We start from the raw sequence: 19,204 nt of genomic DNA, 5'->3' as shown, positions 1-19,204 counted from the left end.
TATCCCGGCTGTTAAGCAAGCTACATCACCTGTAGTTTGGACACTTAATTTTTTCAAAGGAAATGCTTCGGGACCACGGGATACTCAGTGAAGAGCATCAGGAGGCACCCCAAGGCATAGGGGCTGGGACTGGCACTAGGATGCCTTGCGGTGGACAGCCGAGCTCGATCCTTATGAAAGCTTTTTAACTGCAGCAGCTTTAGTGGACGCTACTGGAGCTGGAATTACGCGGCTGCTGGCATGAGACTTGCCCTCCAATAGATCCTTGTAAATGGATTTAAAGTGTATTCATTCAAATTAGAGGGACAATTTAAATTAAAAAGCTTAGAGCTGCCTCCACCACAGGGGGGCTCTCTCGACCCACCAGCGGACAGGCACCAGTATTGGGAGAGGGGGGCTGGCCGTCAGGGTTCACCGCGGCTCTGGCACAAACCCGGCGACACGGAGGTGGCACGGGCAGGAGCGGACTGGCCGTCTCGGCTTCTCACTTTTTGGATTTTAGAAGGGCATGACATGCCTATATCTGTGTCTCCCCCTCCTTTTACTCCTCCACCTCTTTTCTTTTCGCATGACTATATGTACTTGTCACTTTTCCATGTGTTAGTTGTGTCTTCTGAGCAGTTTGTCAGCTTTTGGACACCTTTGAAGGTGTTTTCTATGTGTTTCTATGTGTTTTTGTTTGCCTGCCATTGGTTTTAACGGTGTTCGAAGGTGTTCGACGAACAGTTCGACGAACAGTTCGGCGAACACACGGGTGTTCGACGAACCGAACCGAACTCGAACACTACGGGGGTGGCTCAACACTAATTATGAGGTTCTTTGAATAATTTATATATCGGTTTTGGGAACGGTGTTTTTTGGAAATTATTTTTTTGGTAAAGTCGTTTAAATATCTTTTAATATCTAGGTATTGAATAATGTCATGGGTGTGTCAGAAGTGACAAACAATCGCCCTGCAGTCGGTTGCAGGAGATCTCTACGTTTGGCATTACAGACATCTTCTTAGAGGCTATCTCTTGGACCCAGTGGCTAACTTCCTCTGGCTAATTAACACCCTGCCTGGGTGTATAAATACTTGCTGTGTTTCAGAGGGAGGTGCGGCGATATTCATTAATACTTGTGAAGGCTATAGCAAGAGAAGTACTTTGTCCTCTCTAGAGCTTGAGGACGTGTGAGCACTTGTCTGGAGTCATCTAAAGCTAAGCAATTTCCCCCGTTTGTGTACCCTTGTTGTCTATAATGTTTAGTGGAGATCGACTAGTGCTCATCTCCTCCCTTCCCTAGACTTAGCCATAGACCAGGGAAAGACAGGGCAAGGCACACGTGCGGCGATTGGTGAAGAGCCAATACAGGGATGTTAGGGAAGACAGGGAGATGCTAGATCAACCTAAGAGGTCTCCACTTCCCCCTTTCCCTAGAGTCTGGACTCCCTTTTCCTCTTCCCTTTGTGTTGCACTCAGTCTTTCCCACACCTTGCGTGACATTATCACCGGCCAAGCACATTTTGAAAAGTTAAAAAAGAACAAAAGACTGACAGTTTCGTTTTTTTTTCCCCCCTTTGTGTATTTTTGAACTTTTGTTTTCCCTTTCTCCCTTGGTAAAGGTACTGTTGCAGAGCTCGCAGAGCAGTTCCACTGTCTGTCCCTGAATGTGAATGACTTTGTGTGGTTGTCTACCAGGAATATAAGATTGAAAGTTCCTTCTTGGAAGCTGTGACCTAGCTTTATTGGTCCCTATAAAATAACCGCCGTCATTAACGAAGCAGTGTTTCGTCTTGAACTTCCTCAGGCCCTTAAGGTCCACAACGTGTTCCACAGGTCCTTACTCAAAAAGTATGTGGAACCTCTTGAGCCCTCACCTCTACCACTGCCCCCAGTAATGGTTGATGGTAATTTGGAGTTCCAAATTTCGAGGATTCTAGATTCTCATCTCCAACAAACGTTCTCTACAATACTTGGTACACTGGAAAGGCTATGGTCCAGAGGAGAGGATGTGGATTTCAGCGGTGAACGCTCCCAGGTTGGTTCGCTCATTCCACACCTCTTATCCTGAGAAACCCGTTCCTGAGTGTCCGGAGGCCACTCGTAGAGGGGGATTACTGTCATGGATGTGTCAGAAGTGACTGACAGTCGCCCTGCAGTTGGTTGCAGGAGATCTCTAAGTTTGGCATTACAGACATTTTCCTAGAGGCTGTCTCTATGACCCACCGGCTACCTTCCTTTGACTAATTAACACCCTGCCTGGATGCATAAATACCTGCTGTGTTTCAGAGGGAGGTGCCGGCAATATTCATTACTACTTGTGAAGGCTTTAGCAAGAGAAGTGTTTCGTCCTCTCTGGAGCTTGAGGATGTGTGCGCATTTGTCTGGAGTCGTCTAAAGCTAAGCCATTTCCCCTTGTTTGGGTCCCCTTGTTGTCTATAATGTTTAGTGGAGATCGACTAGTGCTCATCTCCTCCCTTCCATAGCCTTAGCCATATGCCAGGGAAAGACAGGGTGAGGCATGCATGCGGCGATTGGTGAAGAGTCAATACAGGGATGTTAGGGGAGACAGGGTGACACTAGATCAACCTAGGAGGTCTCCACTTTCCCCCTTTCCCTAGAGTCTTGTCTCCCTTTCCCTCTTCACTTTGTGTTGCACTCAGTCTTTCTCACACCTTGCGTGACAAATAAATTCAATGTCATTAAGATTGTATTTCTCCTGAAGTAGATAGAATGGGGATAATACTTTATCGTTATCGAGGAACAGATTGGATATCAATTTAGTGCCATTTTTTTCCAATCTTGCGTTTAAGTAAGGAATGATTACCTCTAAAATTTCAATTGGAATAGCCAAATCATGACTAAAAGGGTCTGATTTCAATGACTTGTATTGGGATTTCCAGGCTTGAATAGTGGCACTCATAATTGGTGAGATAGGTAGAGGAAGTTTATTGTCGATAAGATGTGCTATTATAAGGTTTTTTTAAGGGGATGTTTTTGTTTAAGGATCTTTCAATGAGCAATCAACCTGTAGTGTTGTTGGATATGAACCAATGATGACTCTGTCTACTTAAATCTGACAGATAGTAATTGGAGAGATTTGGGATCCCCAAACCACAATTTAGCTTCCTCTTCTGGAGTGTTGTTTTACCTACCCTTGGTCTCTTGCTTTTTCAAATGAAATGAGATACTTGGGGTTGGAATCTAGCCAACCAAACTTTTGATACATAGAGAGGTAACACACTGAGTACATATAGGAATTTTGCTAGTACAAAAATCTTATTTGATAGCATCCTTCCCAGCCATGATATTTCATGTTTCATGATAAGATTTTATTATGTAGAGAGGCGGAAGGATTATCTTGATGTACAGCTCTTAAAGTTTGGATGTTTTTAGTAATATCCTCTATTTTTTTTTATTTTTCCCCTTCCTAAATCTAGCCAAGATCTGAATCAGTGTGCCCCCAAGACTGCCTTATGGGCATTCCAAAGGATTTGTGGGTAAATGTTATCCTTATCATTTTCCAAACAGTAATTTAGACCTTTTTCGATAATGTCTCTATTTCTTGTTGTTACATTTCCAACTTGCTGCGCTGTGGGAATTGTTCGCTGGTTCTAGTTTGAATGTAACTAGGGCATGGTCAGAACAGGTGATTGTTCCTATTTTAACTTCTGTCATTCTTGAAGAGAATAGATGTCTGCTAGAACTAAGTCAATTTGTGAGAAAGATTTGTGGCTGTCTAAGTAAAAGGAGTAGTCTCTAGAAGAAGAGTTTAACCATGAAAAGCATCATAAAGATTCGCCCCAATTATCCAACTGTTTAGATTTAATTTTGGGTGTTTAGGTATGGTTGTGGAGTCCAGTTTGCCATCTGGTGTCATACTAAAGTCTCCAAAAATTACGAAGTCACCTCTTTTAATTGGTTCAGAAAGATAAAGAACTTTCCTTAAAAAGGAAATTGATATTTGTTGGGTGCAAAAACATTTATTAAGGTGAGATCAGAGTTGTTTATTTTACATGTTAATATGATGCATCTTCCTTCATGATCAATAATTTGTTCTATTGGTTGGAAACTAACAGTATTTTTAATTAGAAGTACAACTCCAGCTTTCTTTTTTTGGCTTTTTGCCAATATAATGTATGGTAAGTTGGGGTTACTGAATTTAGGGCTATTATTTTGTGCAAATTTAGTCTTTTGTAAGCAAACGATGTCAGCATGTTTTTTTTTTCATTTCTTTCCATACCGAGAACCTTTTACGTAGATAGTTTACACCTTTAACATTTAGAGAGAGAATACTGGTTTCCATGTCAAGAAATACCTCTTAGAAGTCCGGACACAATGGCGTATAAATGCAAATGAACTTTGTATGTTAGGAATAGTCTGCGAAAATAAACTAAAGTGATACAATCACATAAAGAATAAATTACAAAGCCAAAAACAAATCTAAATATTATAAAAACAGTTAAATACATATATGTAACAGCTCCAGGTGCTGCCGAAGGTGGCAAATCGGCAAACGACCGTTTAGGGAAAGTTCAGTCTTAAGCCCATCAAGGAGAATGATAAAGAGTAAAATGAAAGAAAAAAAAAACCCACCTATATTGGATTTCTTCTCTTCTGAGAAACGCCATCACTTCTCCAAAGGGCTTCCGTATGGACTTGGTTTCCTTTGAGAAATCTGAGAAAACTTTGACATTCTCAAAGGGGAACGGTAATTTAAGATTGTCACTCATTAAATTAGTGAGTCTTTCTTTGATCTGAAAGAAATGAAGTCTTAGAATCACATTTCTTGGGAGGTCTTAGGACTGTTTTTGGGCTTGGGTAACCTATGGATTCTGTCAATGATGGCTTCTTTGTGTTGGAGATCTGGAATAGCTGATTTTATAAGGTCATGTACATATGGTAGAAGAGTATTTTAGGTTTTATTTTACAAAATTCCCCTGAATTTCACTTTATTATTTCTACTCCTGTCTTCCAGATCTGCCACCTTTGTTCTTAAGTAATAAAGTTCTTCTCTCATGTCCCTGTGTATGTCAACAATTTCAACGTTAGAATATTCAAGCCATTCATTTCTTTTACCATAGTCATCAATTTTGTGGTTAATACCCTCAATTAACATTTACAGGGTATTAAATTGTCTATCCATATTAAGTTGTAATGTCAGGCTAAAGACTTGGAACATTTCCTTTAAGAACTCAGGGGAAATTATGTTGTCTTTAAGTGGAGTAATATTTGCCCACACTTCCTCCGAGAATGGTGGTGGATGTGAAAGCGAAGTGTGAGATTTTATTGCAGGGGGTTATTCATAATCCCTTCTGAATCTCTGTTGGCTGCTGAAATGGATGGTGGAAGCAGAAGAATATTCTGAAATCTCTCCCTCATGTTAAGAAAAAAAAGATAATACTGTCTCTTTAAGAGGATTTTTTTTCTGTCATCAGAGAGTTTACGTTTTTTTCAGATAGGGTGGAAGCTTGAGTTTCCATTGTAAAGACGCCATCACATGAAGGGGCTCTATACAAGCCACCCATCATATTTATAGAGGGAGGATTTAAACATTACTTGGGGCAAAAAGCATTATGGAGCTGTGATCTTTAATACGCATTGTTTTCACACTGATAGAAGTGTCCTTAGGCTGATCGCATTGTGTGCTCAGCTCCTGCACTGTGGAGGATGACGTCACTCCACATGCTTCCCCTACAGCCGCTGGCGCCATTGCGCTTTGTTCTCCTGCACATATTCAGGAGTACACATTCAGGAGTTGTGTGCCACAACTTGGAGGTCTGGCAGGGAGCCGATTTAAACCCCAGGGGATCGCCAAGGGGTCTGGCCGTGCTCCCTCTCATGCCCGTTGACCTTGAGACTTTAGGGACCCCGAGATCCGACAAAGATCGTGGAGGTGTCAGAAACTTAGGAGAGACACTCATAATTCCCTGGGCAGTCAGTTTAAGGGGGAATTTAGAGTCCTTTGGGGCATATGCTGCTTACCCTGCTGGTGAGAGAGGCTGCTGGTCTCCAGCTTCTTAGGGGAATCCTTCATGAATTTAGGGTCCCTGGAGCTCATGTCACAGGCAGATGAATTCAGAGGTATCCAGTAAATCAAAATAATGCCGATTTTTTTTCTTCTTTTTTTCTTGTTTTTCGTCACTTTTCTGATCTTCAGAAGGAGCTCAGTGAATCTGTGTCTACAGCCACTGCGTGCAGGCTACAACCCCCTAGGTCTTTCTTTGCAAACTCATGCTGTCTGTGGGTCAAAATCTACTGTACCAGTTCAATATATTTCTTGTTTGTCTGTTTACCAGTTCATACAGTACTGTGTCACAGTAAATGGTGGATTTCAATTCACCAAGAAAAGCAGAATCAGTAAAAAAGTGTCTAGGCAGTTATTGTACCGGTATACATATTAAAAAACAGATCTATGATATTCACAAATGAGGTACAGCTATGAATAAATTATAAAGTACTTCTCTTGTTTTTAACCTTTTGTGATATTTGATACAATTAATAAAGATATACGTTTATAATTTATTCATGACTATACATTATTTGTGAATAAGTCTTTTTCAATGCTACTGTATTTATAGTCACATTTATAATAAAAAGTAAAACGTTTCCAGGGTATCATTATTGATACTGCAGTATACACTGCCTATACTCTAATCACATGATACTTTTAAACTGTATATAAGAAGGATTTTTGTCTTCCTAAAGCACCTCTCTGGTGTCTGAATTTTGTCAATGTAAAAAAGTAAATAGTTCCATAGCATTTGGCTCTACGCGGTGTCTGGAAGCCCGGGCTCATAAGCGGAGTTATACTGGTACCCAATCTGTTTTTGAGAGCTGCAGTGCAATGCAACTGGAATCGCGAAGAACCTGACAGTGACACAGATCTGTGTGTGAGAGCCCATCCACCATCGGCACTTGCCAACTTTAATTGTTTGGGGTATGGTGAGTGTGATTCTTTTGGGGATGTCTGCTTTCTATTGGGGTGTCCGCTTTCCTTAATGAAGGGTCCTGCTGTATTTTTTAACTTTTTTAGCTGCCTGTACACTTTTTTATTGAATTGTAACTAGAGCTTATAGTTCAAACATACTCCAAATTCTGAAAAATCATGCTAGGGCTTATTTTCAGGGTAAATCTTATTTTTTGGGAAACAATGTATGTATGTATATATATATATATACAGTGGAGAAAAAAAGTATTTAGTCAGCCACCAAGTGTGCAAGTTTTCCCACTTAAAAAGATGAGAGGCCTGTAATTGACAACATAGGTAGACCTCAACTATGAGATACAAAATGAGAAAACAAATCCTGAAAATCACATTGTCTGATTTGGAAAGACATTTTTTTAAAATTTGGTGGATAATAAGTATTTGGTCAATTACAAACAAGCAAGATTTCTGGCTCTCACAGACTTGTAATTTCATCTTTAAGAGGCTCCTCTGTCCTCCACTCATTACCTGTAGTACTGGCACCTGTTTGAACTTGTTATCAGTATAAAAGACACCTGTCCACAACCTCAAACAGTCACACTCCAAATTCCACTATAATGGAGACCAAAGAGCTGTCGAAGGACATCAGAAATAAAATTGTAGCCCTGCACCAGGCTGGGAAGACTGAATCTGCAATAGGCAAGTAGCTTGGTGTGAAGAAATCAACTGTGGGAGCAATAATTAGAAAATGGAAGACATTCAAGACCACTGATAATCTCCCTTGATCGGGGGCTCCACAAAAGATCTCACCCCATGGGGTCAAAATTATCTCAAGAACGGTGAGCAAAAATCCCAGAACCACACGGGGGGACCTAGTGAATGACCTGCAGAGAGCTGGAACCAACTGTAAAACCAGGATACCATCAGTAACATACTATGCCGCCAGGGACTCAGATCCTGCAGTGCCAGATGTGTCCCCCTGCTTAAGCCATTACATGTCCGTACCAGTCTGAAGTTTGCTAGAGAAAATTTGGATGATCCGGAAGAGTATTGAGGGAATGTAATATGGTCAGATGAAACCAAAGTAGAACTGTTTGGTAGAAACACAACTCGTCGTGTTTGGAGGAGAAAGAATGCTGAGTTGCATCCAATGGACACCATACCTACTGTAAAGCATGGGGGTGGCAAGATCATGCTTTGGGGCTGTTTCTCTGCCAAGGGACCAGGACGACTGATCTGTGTACATGAAAGAATGAATGGGGCCATGTATCCATCAGCAAGGCAATTGAAGATGAAACATAGCTGGGTCTTTCAGCATGACAATGATCCCATGCACACCGTTTACATACCCCGGCAAAATTTTTCCTTTCTTGGCCTTGTTTCAGAGAATATGAATGATAACAAAAAAACTTTTTCTCCACTTATGGTTATTGGTTGGGTGAAGCCATTTATTGTCAAACTACTGTGTTTTCTCTTTTTAAATCTTAATGACAATCAAAAACATCCAAATGACCCTGATCAAAAGTTCACATACCGTGGTGATTTTGGCCTGATAACATGCACAGAATTTGACACAAATGGGTTTGAATGGCTACTAAGGGTAACATCCTCACCTGTGACCTGTTTGCTTGTAATCAGTGTGTGCATAAAAGCTGAGTGAGTTTCTAGGATCCAGACAGACTCTTGCATCTTTCATCCAGCCACTGACGTTTCTGGATTGTGAGTCATGGGGAAAGCAAAAGAATTGTCAACGGATCTACGGGAAAAGGTAGTTGAACTGTATAACACAGGAAGGGGATACAAAAAAATATCCAAGTAATTAATAATGCCAGTCAGCAGCGTTCAAACTGTGATTACTGTATATGTACTGTATATATACACTACCGTTCAAAAGTTTGGGGTCATTTATAAATGTCATTATTTTTGAAAGAAAAGTAAATTTTTTTTCAATGAATCAGAAATACACTCTGTACATTGTTAATGTGGTAAATGACTATTCTAGCTGCAAACGTCTTGTTTTTATTGCAATATCTACATAGGTGTATAGAGGCCCATTTCCAACAACCACCACTCCTGTGTTTTAATGGTACATTGTGTTTGCTAACTGTGTAAGAAGGCTAATGGATGTTTAGAAAACCTTTGCACAAGTACAGTATGTTAGCCCAGCTGAAAACGGTTTGGCTGATTCGAGAAACTATAAAATTGACCTTCCATTGAGCGAGTTGAGAATCTGGAGCATTACATTTGCTTGTTCTATGAAACTCTCAAAACGGGCAGCAAAAGAGAACTTTCATGTGAAACTCGACAGTCTATTCTTGTTCGTAGAAATGAAGGCTATTCCATGCGAGAGATTGCCAAGAAACTGAAGATTTCCAACAACGGTGTGTACTACTCCCTTCAGAGGAGAGCACAAACAGGCTCTAACTAGAGTAGAAAGAGAATTGGACAACTGAGCAACAAGACAAGAACATTAGAGTCTCTAGTTTGAGAAATCGACGCCTCATAGCTTCTCAACTGGCAGCTTCATTAAATAGTACACTCAAAATGCCAGTGTCAATGTCTACAGTGAAGAGTTGACTCCAGGATGCTGGCCTTCTGGGCAAAGTGACAAAGAAAAAGCCATATCTGAGACTGGCTAATAAAAGGAAAAGATTAATATGGGCAAAAGAACACAGACATTGGACAGAGGAAGATTGGAAAAAAGTTTTATGGACAGACGAATCAAAGTTTGAGGTGTTTGGATCAAACAGAAGAACATTTGTGAGACGCAGAACAACTGAAAAGATGCTGGAAGAGTGCCTGACGCCATCTGTCAAGCATGGTGGAGGTAATGTGATGGTCTGGGGTTGCTTTGGTGCTGGTAAAGTGGGAGATTTGTACAAGCTAAATGGGATTTTGAATAAGGAAGGCTATCACTCCATTTTGCAACGCCATGCCATACCCTGTGGACAGCGCTTGATTGGAGCCAATTTCATCCTACAACAGGACAATGACCAAAAGCACACCTCCAAATTATGCATGGACTATTTAGGGAAGAAGCAGGCAGCTGGTATTCTATCTGTAATGGAGTGGCCAGCGCAGTCACCCGATCTCAACCCCATTGAGCTGTTGTGGGAGCAGCTTGACCGTATGGTACGCAAAAATTGCCCATCAAGCCAATCCAACTTGTGGGAGGGGCTTCATGAAGCATGGGGTGAAATTTCTCAAGATTACCTCAGCAAATTAACAGCTAGAATGCCAAATGTCTGCAATGCTGGAATTGCTGCAAAGGGAGCATTCTTTCACGAAAGCATTTATTCTTTCAAATAAAAATCATTATTTCTAACCTTGTCAATGTCTGGACTATATTTTCTAATCATTTTGCAACTCATTTGATAAATAAAAGTATGAGTTTTCATGGAAAACACAAAATTGTCTGGGTGACCCCAAACTTTGGAACGGTAGTGTATATGTACTGTGTATATACACAGTCATGGCCGAAAGTGTTGGCGCCCTTGATATTGCTCCAGAAAATGAAGTATTTCTCTCAGAAAATTATTGCAATTACACATGTTTTGTTATACCCGTTTATTTCCTTTGTGTATATTGGAACAATACAAAAAACAGAGAAAAAAAGGCAAATTGGACATCATTTCACACAAAACCCTAAAGATGGGCTGAACAAAATTGTTGGCACCCTCAACTCAATATTTGTGTCAAGCCCGCAGGTGGCACATGTGGTTCATGGAACCACTGTGCCACGGACCTGACTTACCCTGGAGGGGCGTAACTAAGCAGCTACCTTGGTATTCACTTGAGGCTCTAGTGATGAGGTCAGGCTTGTGCGGCAGGTAGCTGCCAGGTGCCACGCCAGGGTGGGCGTCCGGCAGTAGCAGCTGAACCCAAGAGTCAGAGACGTTAATTCAGATTCCTAAACAGGCAGGATGGCTACTTGGGACAGGAATAGATTGTGCAGACAGGACGGTCACTGAAACAGGTTCAGACTGTGAAAATAGGACAGCCACTTGGGCAGGTTCAGACTATGCAGACAGGATGGCCACTGGGACAAGTTCAGACTATGCAGACTGGGCGGCCACTTGAGAAACAGTTCCGGTACCGCCAATGCAGCCACTTGGTACAGATACCAGGGACACAGTTTCAGGGAAACAAATAACCTAGACACAACTACAGGGACAGTGCAGGATAGAAAGGGGCTGGAAGCAAGGGAAGCTGGATGGAAGCCCCACATGACCGGGATGGGCCACGAGGGTGCAATTTTTGAGATAAAGGATCTGGATTGGGTATTAGAGCAGAGGGGCGGGCAGTTGGTGGTGGGAAGGTGAGTATATCAAGAAAAAGTGCGGGAAATTAGTCAGTCCGGCAGGGAAGTTACAGTAGAAAGGAGGAACAGGTTAAACGGTGGAACACGGGTTGGCCGTACACGGTCAAGGGAACACTGTATAAATGGGCAAACATGCCTCTCTTGGGCTAGAAGCCTACAAATTTAAGTGGGCAGGTAGAAACCAACACTAATTAAAAGCACTCTTGGGCTCATAGGTGGAGTGCAGAGTCAGAAAAGGAGGCAGTCAAAACCTCCATAGTAAATTGCAAAGAACAAAAAACCTGACCAGCACCTCCATATAGTGTGAATAGGTGCACTCTGCAATGACTGCATAACACACAAAAAGAAAGCACCGCAGCACTCTGTAAAGGCCAAAATATATGCAAACACTTAGAACATAAGATCTAAACTGAATTATTGCTAAATAAAATGTACTTACAAAAAATGAAGACTTTTAGCGCATAAATTGGCCAATTCGTGTATGCCCATCAACCACGACAAGGTAGTCCCCGCATCATGGGTAAATAACCTCCTAAACATGCCTCTCTTAGGCTATAAGCCTACAGTATAAATGGGCAAGCATGTCTCTCTTGCGCTGGAAGCCTACAAATTTAAGTGGGCAGGTAGAAACCAACTCTAATTAAAAGCACCCTTGGGCTGATGGGTGGAGTGCAGAGTAAGCAAAAGAGGCAGTCAAAACCTCTATAATAAACTGCAAAGAACAAAAAACCTGACCAGCACCTCCATATAGTATGAACAGGTGCACGCTACAATGACTGCATAACAAACAATAAGAAAGCACAGCAGTACACTGTAAGGGCCAATACATATGCAGACACTGAGAACATAAGAGCTAAACTGCATTATTGCTAAATAAAATGTACTTACAAAAAATGAAGGCTCTTAGCACATAAATTGGCCAATTCATGTATGCCCATCAACCATGACAAGGTAGCCTCTGCATGATGAGTAACTAACCTCCTAAACATGCCTCTTATTGTATATTATGCAGTCATTGTATTGTGCTCCTGTTCACACTATATGGAGGTGCTGGTCAGGTTTTTTGTTCTTTGCAGTTTACTGTGGAGGTTTTGACTGCCTCCTTTTTTGACTCTGCACTCCACCCATCAGCCCAAGGGTGCTTTTAATTTGTGTTGGTTTCTACCTGCCCACTTAAATTTGTAGGTTACTAGCCCAAAAGAGGCATGTTTGCCCATTTATACTGTAGGCTTATAGCCCAAGAGAGGCATGTTTAGGAGGTTAGTTACCCATCATGCAGAGGCTACCTTGAGGTTACCTCATGCAGAGGTTACATGTGCGCGTGCTGTCCCTTTAAGAGTAGGGGAGTGCACTTGTGCACTAAGCGAACCTCCGTGACGCAGTGCGACGTAGATAGGAGATGACAGGGATGCGTATACGTGCTCCCAGCCGGCGTGCTACCGGTCTGAAGAATATCTCTCCACGTGGCTTGCAGGCGGTGCCGGGAATACGGCGTCTGAAGACTGCTCGGGGTGTATGGCGACCCCTTTGTCAGAGCCAGACTGTCAGACGAAGCTACCTGCCTCCCTCCTTCTAAGGCTGCCTATCCCCCACTAAACCTGCCTGACAGAAGCTAAAGCACATGTGGAGCCCAAACGACCAAGCGTCCACACAATTACACCATCATAGCTCAATGATCAGAGCGCGCCACCATGTTTGTGGGTGGGCTATTTAAGGATTAAGCCCTGCCCACCATCGCATTATTGGTGACATCACCCGTGACCAATCAGGCGATGCCTGATCAGCTGACTCCCAAACCACCAATCACGGTCCGCCATGTCACGGGCATGCTCAGTGCAGTGTATCCTGGACTTCGGCTGTAGCAGCCCTGTTTCCCTCCGCAATCTACGCTTCATGTTGCTAGGAACAAAGACCCAAGAGACAACCTGTACATCTCGTGTACCAGCTAGGCGTTGGGACCACTGATGATGCTGAGCAACATCATCCCTGGCTGGACCAGAATGGGAGACCACAGAATCCACTGATGGTTCTGAACCCATTTCAGAGCCAGCAAACACCTAACACCCTGCATGAAGGGGGAAGGAGACACCATGCAGAGGTGCCAGCCATGATGTACAGTTTGGTTCCACACCCTTTGGAATTAATGACTACTATCAACAAGCTTTTTATAACTCTTAACTGGATTTTTTGACCATTCTTCTTTTGCAAACTGCTCCAGGTCTCTCATATTTGAAGGGTGCCTTCTCCCAACAGCAATTTTAAGATCTCTCCACAGGTGTTTAATGGAATTTAGATCCAGACTCATTGCTGGCCACTTCAGAACTCTCCAGCAATGAGTCTGGATCTAAATCATATTAAACACCTGGAGCCGGGAACTCTGATTAGTATTGACATCAGTACCTGGCGCCTGTGAATAGCAGTAACTGAATTTACTGCTATTCACAGTTGCGGATCGAGATTCCGGGAACCCCATGTACTAAGTTGGACCTGTGTGCGAACAATTTTATCTAATAAATTGGTGAACAAGGGACTGTCTCTTGTTTTTGTTTATGTCTTTTTATATTTGTCAGTTATTCTTTTCTGTACTACTTCGGATTTGATGGATTACTTTGGACCTTTCATTATAATCCTGTCTGTAATGATTAATTAGACTACTGACTAGATTTCTGTACTGAACAGGAAGTATGAGTCAAATATTAGGCCTAATGAATAGTGTGAAAATTACAAGATTTCAGATTGTTTTTAAGTCCCGTCTCTTCATGTCACGTACAGGTCCATCTCACGAGATAGGTGCCAGTACAGCCATACAAGAAAGGTAGCGGCTGTTTTATACAGTCAGTACCTGACTCTAACAGCAAGGACTAAAGTTTATTTTCATTATGGACAAAGGCGACAATAGACCTATAGATTAATCCAATTTATTCCTAACAGCAGGAATCAAAGCCTAGTGTTTAAACACTTGCCACTGTCAATCTCTGATAGTGGCATTTAAGAGGTGCCTATAATCACTGTTTTGGTGCCTATTTGGTGCCTTTCAAATTCGGCACGAACATTGCACATTCGGATTAGTGTTCGGGTTCCAGAGCTTTTTGCGGAAAAATCAGCAAAAGTCTACCCCAAACACAACATCCCTGATTTCCCACGCTGTCATCTGCGTGACAGTGCGGGAATCAGGGGCTGTGATCGGCGGTAACATAGCTACCACTGGTCACAGAGCTGCGGGATCATGCTGTCAGTTGTCAGCATGAACCCCCAGCTGTGTAAAAAGCTTACCGTGGGTCATAGGCGCCGGCTGATAGGACTACTACCCCATCATCCGGCGCCTTCTGTCACTGTACACAAGCAGCGCAAGCCCCGCTGAGAGGAGGAGTAATCTCTCATCAGTGGTGCTTGAGCAGTGAAAGTAAAAAAAAAAAGTTATAAATAATTATTTAAATAAAAATAATAAACACATTATTCTCACCTACACCTTGTCCCCGATGTTCTTGTCCCCTGTAAAAAATAAAAAACACCATATACTCACCTTAATGCCTAATCCCCGAAGCCATTGTTTCCTGAAATAAAGAAAAAATAATAAACCACCATAATCATCACCTATCTACCGTAGTCCATATAATAGCGAGTGTCCCACGTCAATGTCACTGATAGCAAAGCCACAGGAGCGCGTTCGCTGCCAGCACTGAGGTCACTGGAGTTCATCAGCTGAAGATCAGCTGAGCGCTCCAGTGCTCTCACTTAAGGCATCAGTGCTGCGTGAAAATGTTCCCATGCAAAACTAATGTCATGAGGTCACCGGAGCTGATCAGCTGATCTTCAGCTGTTTGAACTCCAGTGACCTCACTCCTGCAGCACAGTGCTATACACTGACAGGAGTGATTTTACAAGGGTTAAAAGTTGACCAGCGATTTCTCATTTTTCCACAAAATTTACAAAAACATTTTTTAGGGACCACATCATATTTGAAGTCACTTTGAGGGGTCTTTATGACAGAAAATACCCAAAAGTGACACAATTCTAAAAACTGCACCCCTCAAGGTGCTCAAAACCACATTCAAGAACTTTAATAACCCTTCAGGTGCTTCACAGGAATTTTTGGAATGTGGAAGAAAAAAATTAACATTTAACTTTTTTCACAAAAATGTTACTTTAGACCCAATTTTTTTTATTTTCACAGGGGTAACAGGAAAAATGGACCCCAAAATTTTTTGTGCAATTTCTCTTGAGCGCGCTGATACCCCTAACAAAAAAAAAATTTTGGTTCCAAAATTGTGCTGATGTAAAGTAGACATGTGGGAAATGTTATTTATTAACTATTTTGTGTGACATATCTCTCTGATTTAAGGGCATGTAAATTCAAAATTTGAAAGTTGCAAAATTTTCAAAATTTTCGCCAAATTTCCGATTTTTTCACAAATAAACGCAAGTGATATCGAAGAAATTTTACCACTATCATGAAGTACAATATGTCACGAAAAAACAATCTCAGAATCAGGGGGATCCGTTGAAGCGTTCCTGATTAATTACTTCATAAAGTGACAGTGGTCAGAATTGAAAAAATTGGCCCGGTCACGAAGGCAAAAACAGGCTCTGGTGCGAAGTGGTTTAATAAAGTATTAAAACCATGTGGAATTTTATTTAAAGAAAATACTTTATTCTGGCTGTGTCTTAATTTAAAAAATGTTAAATACCTTACTAAGGGGTTAGTAAGGTTTTTGACATTTCTAACCTGGGCTTCATGTCAGTCGCTAATTCTGTGCAAATGAGAATAAAACTGATCCCTCTACACTGTGACAGCCCTTGAGATATTTGTAGACAGCTATTAAGTCTCCTCTCAGTCTTCTCTTTTGCAAGCTAAACGTTCCCAAATACTCTAACCATTCCTCATAGGACATTGTTGCAGACCGGTCACCATTCTGGTCACTCTTCTCTGAACTTACTCCAGTTTCTTCATGTTTTATTTTAAGATGTGGTGCCCAAAACTGGACACAGTATTCCAGATGAGGCCTGACCAAAGAGGAGTAGAGGGGGATAATTACTTTGTGATCTAGACTGTATACTTCTGTTAATTCATCCCAGAATTGTGTTTGCCTTTTTTTTGCTGCTGCATCACACTCTTGACTCATGTTCAGTCTGTGATCTATTAGTATACCCAAGTCTTTTTCATATGTGCTTTTTCTTAGCCCTATTCCTCCTATTCTGTATATGTTATTTCCATTTTTTGAGCTCAGATGTAGGACTTTGCATTTCTCGTTAAAAAAACATTCAATTAGTTGCTGCCAAATGCAATGTAAAGTCATCAAAACGTCATATCTATCCCAAAATGGTATTAATAAAACAATAACTAGTCCCTCAAAAAAACAAGCTCTTACCCAGCTCCATTAACAAAAAAATGAAAATATTATGGTTCACGGAAAATGCCAACACAAGTATAAAACATTTTTTTTTCAAATATCCATTTTTTTCACCACTAAAATAATAATATTAATAATATTATTAATAATAATAATAATAATAAAAAAGGACAGGTTTGGAATTGCCAGGACCGGGAAAATCTGGAAGCCATGTCATTTTTACCACACAATGTACACTATAAAAACAATTCTCAAAAAATAATGTCAGAGTTGTCTATTTTTTTAAATTTCACCACACTTCTATTTTTTTCCCCGTTATCCAGTACATTATGAGGTGAAATTAATGGTGACAAAAAAAAGTACAACAAACCTTCATACGGTTATGTGGATGGAAAATAAAAAATGACGGCTCATGAAAAAGTGAAAACACGGCAAATGAACTTGTCGAAAAGGGGCTAAAAACAGTCCAGTCTTATAACATGTACTAATTAGGGATCACCGATTCACTATCAATATTTGTGTGCCACTGCCCAGGTTCCCCGTCAGTCTCAATGTTTCCTGTTCCAGGGAAAACTGCTATGGAACTGAATGGCTTCAGGTTCAATTTATAATTCTACTTATTTTTCCCAGTAAACTGGAATAACTTTTTTTTTATGTCCTTTAAGCCTGGGCGGGCATCTCTCTTAAATGTATAAGTTTTTTTTATGATAGCATTATTTCACTATGGTTACATTTACATTGTGATCCCTTTTGTATTCAATGCTTCTTATACCTATTCTTTTTTTATATTTTTGGCCAATAATCCCAAGTTTGCCAGGACAATCCCTTAAACCAGATGGCAAACTATGTTGAAAAGGAGCTAATTTTTGCCTTTGCTTAAATGACTTGAATTTGGTATTGACTGTGGCACTATTCTTGCTGAAAAAATACCAGAACCCACAAATAAAACAGTCAGACTCCTTTTAATTAAGGCAACATTATCCATTATATGAAACATTATCCATTATATGAAATTGAAAGCAACAATCAATGGGAAAAAATATGATTCCAAATATACATCATAAAAGAATTGTGCTTCATGTATTACAATATACAGTGGGTACGGAAAGTATTCAGACCCCTTTAAATTTGTCACGCTTTGTTTCATTGCAGCTATTTGGTGAATTCTAAAAAGTTTGTTTTTTTTCTCATTAAAGTGAACTCTGCACCCCATCTTGAGAGAAAAAAAACAGAAATGTAGAAATTTTTGCAAATTTATTAGAAAAGAAAAACTGAAATATCACATGGTTATACAGTAAGTATTCAGACCCTTTTCTCAGTATTGAGTAGAAACACCCTTTTGAGCTAGTACGGCCATGAGTCTTCTTGGGAATGATGCAACAAGTTTTTCACACCTGGATTTGGGGATCCTCTGCCTTTCTTCCTTGCAGATCCTCTCCAGTTCCATCAGGTTGGATGGTGAACGTTGGTGAACAGCCATTTTCAGGTCTCTACAGAGATGCACAATTGGGTTTAGCTCAGGGATTTGGCTGGACCAGTCAAGAATGGTCACAGAGTTGTTCTCAAACCAATGTTTTGTTATTTTAGCTGTGTTCTTAGGGTCATTGTCTTGTTGGAAGGTGAACCTTCGGCCAAGTCTGAGGTCCAGAGCACTCTGGAAGAGGTTTTCATCCCGGATATCTCTGTACTTGGCCGCTTTAATGTTTCCTTCAATTGCAACCAGTCATCCTTTCCCTGCCGCTGAAAAACACCCCCATAGCATGATGCTGCCACCACCATGTTTCACTGTTGGGATTGTATTGGGCAGGTGATGAGCAGTGCCTCGTTTTCTCCACACATACCGCTTAGAATTATCACCAAAAATTTCTATCTTTGTCTCATCAGACCAGAGAATCTTATTTTTCATAGTCTGGGAGTCCTTCATGTGTTTTTGAGCAAACTCTATGCGGGCTTTCATATGTCTTGCACTGAGGAGAGGCTTCTGTCGGGCCACTCTGCAATAAGGGCCCGACTGGTGGAGAGCTGCAGTGATAGTTGACTTTGTGGAACTTTCTCCCATCTCCCTACTGCATCTCTGGAGCTCAGCCACAGTGATCTTGGGGTTCTTCTTTTCCTCTCTCACCAAGGCTCTTCTCCCACGACAGCTCAACATGGCTGGACGGCCAGTTCTAGGAAGACTTCTGGTGGTCCAAAACTTCTTCCATTTAAGGGTTATGGAGGCCATTGTACTCTTAGGAACTTCGATTAATGCAGAAATTCTTTTATAACCTTAACCAGATCTGTACCTTGCCACAATTCTATCTCTGAGCTCCTTGGGCAGTTCCTTTGAGCTCATGATTCTCATTTGGTCTGACATGCACTGTGAGCTGTGAGGTCTTATATAGACAGGTGTGTGCCTTTCCAAATCAAGTCCTATCAGTTTAATTAAACACAGCTCGACTCCAATGAAGGAGTAGAACCATCTCAAGGAGGATCACAAGGAAATGGACATAATGTGACATAAGTATGAGTGTCTGAGTAAAGTGTCCGAATACTTATGACCATGTGATATTTCAGTTTTTCTTTTTTAATATTTTTTTTTAAAATTTCTACATTTCTGTAGAAATTTCATTTTTTTAGTCAA

The sequence above is a fragment of the Phyllobates terribilis genome, unplaced genomic scaffold, assembly GCF_046119375.1.
Source record: "Phyllobates terribilis strain yellow unplaced genomic scaffold, ASM4611937v1 Scaffold_3__8_contigs__length_932513732, whole genome shotgun sequence".
Classification (NCBI taxonomy): domain Eukaryota; kingdom Metazoa; phylum Chordata; class Amphibia; order Anura; family Dendrobatidae; genus Phyllobates; species Phyllobates terribilis.
The sequence above is the reverse complement of the archived record's forward strand: the minus strand, read 5'-3'. Positions refer to the sequence as shown.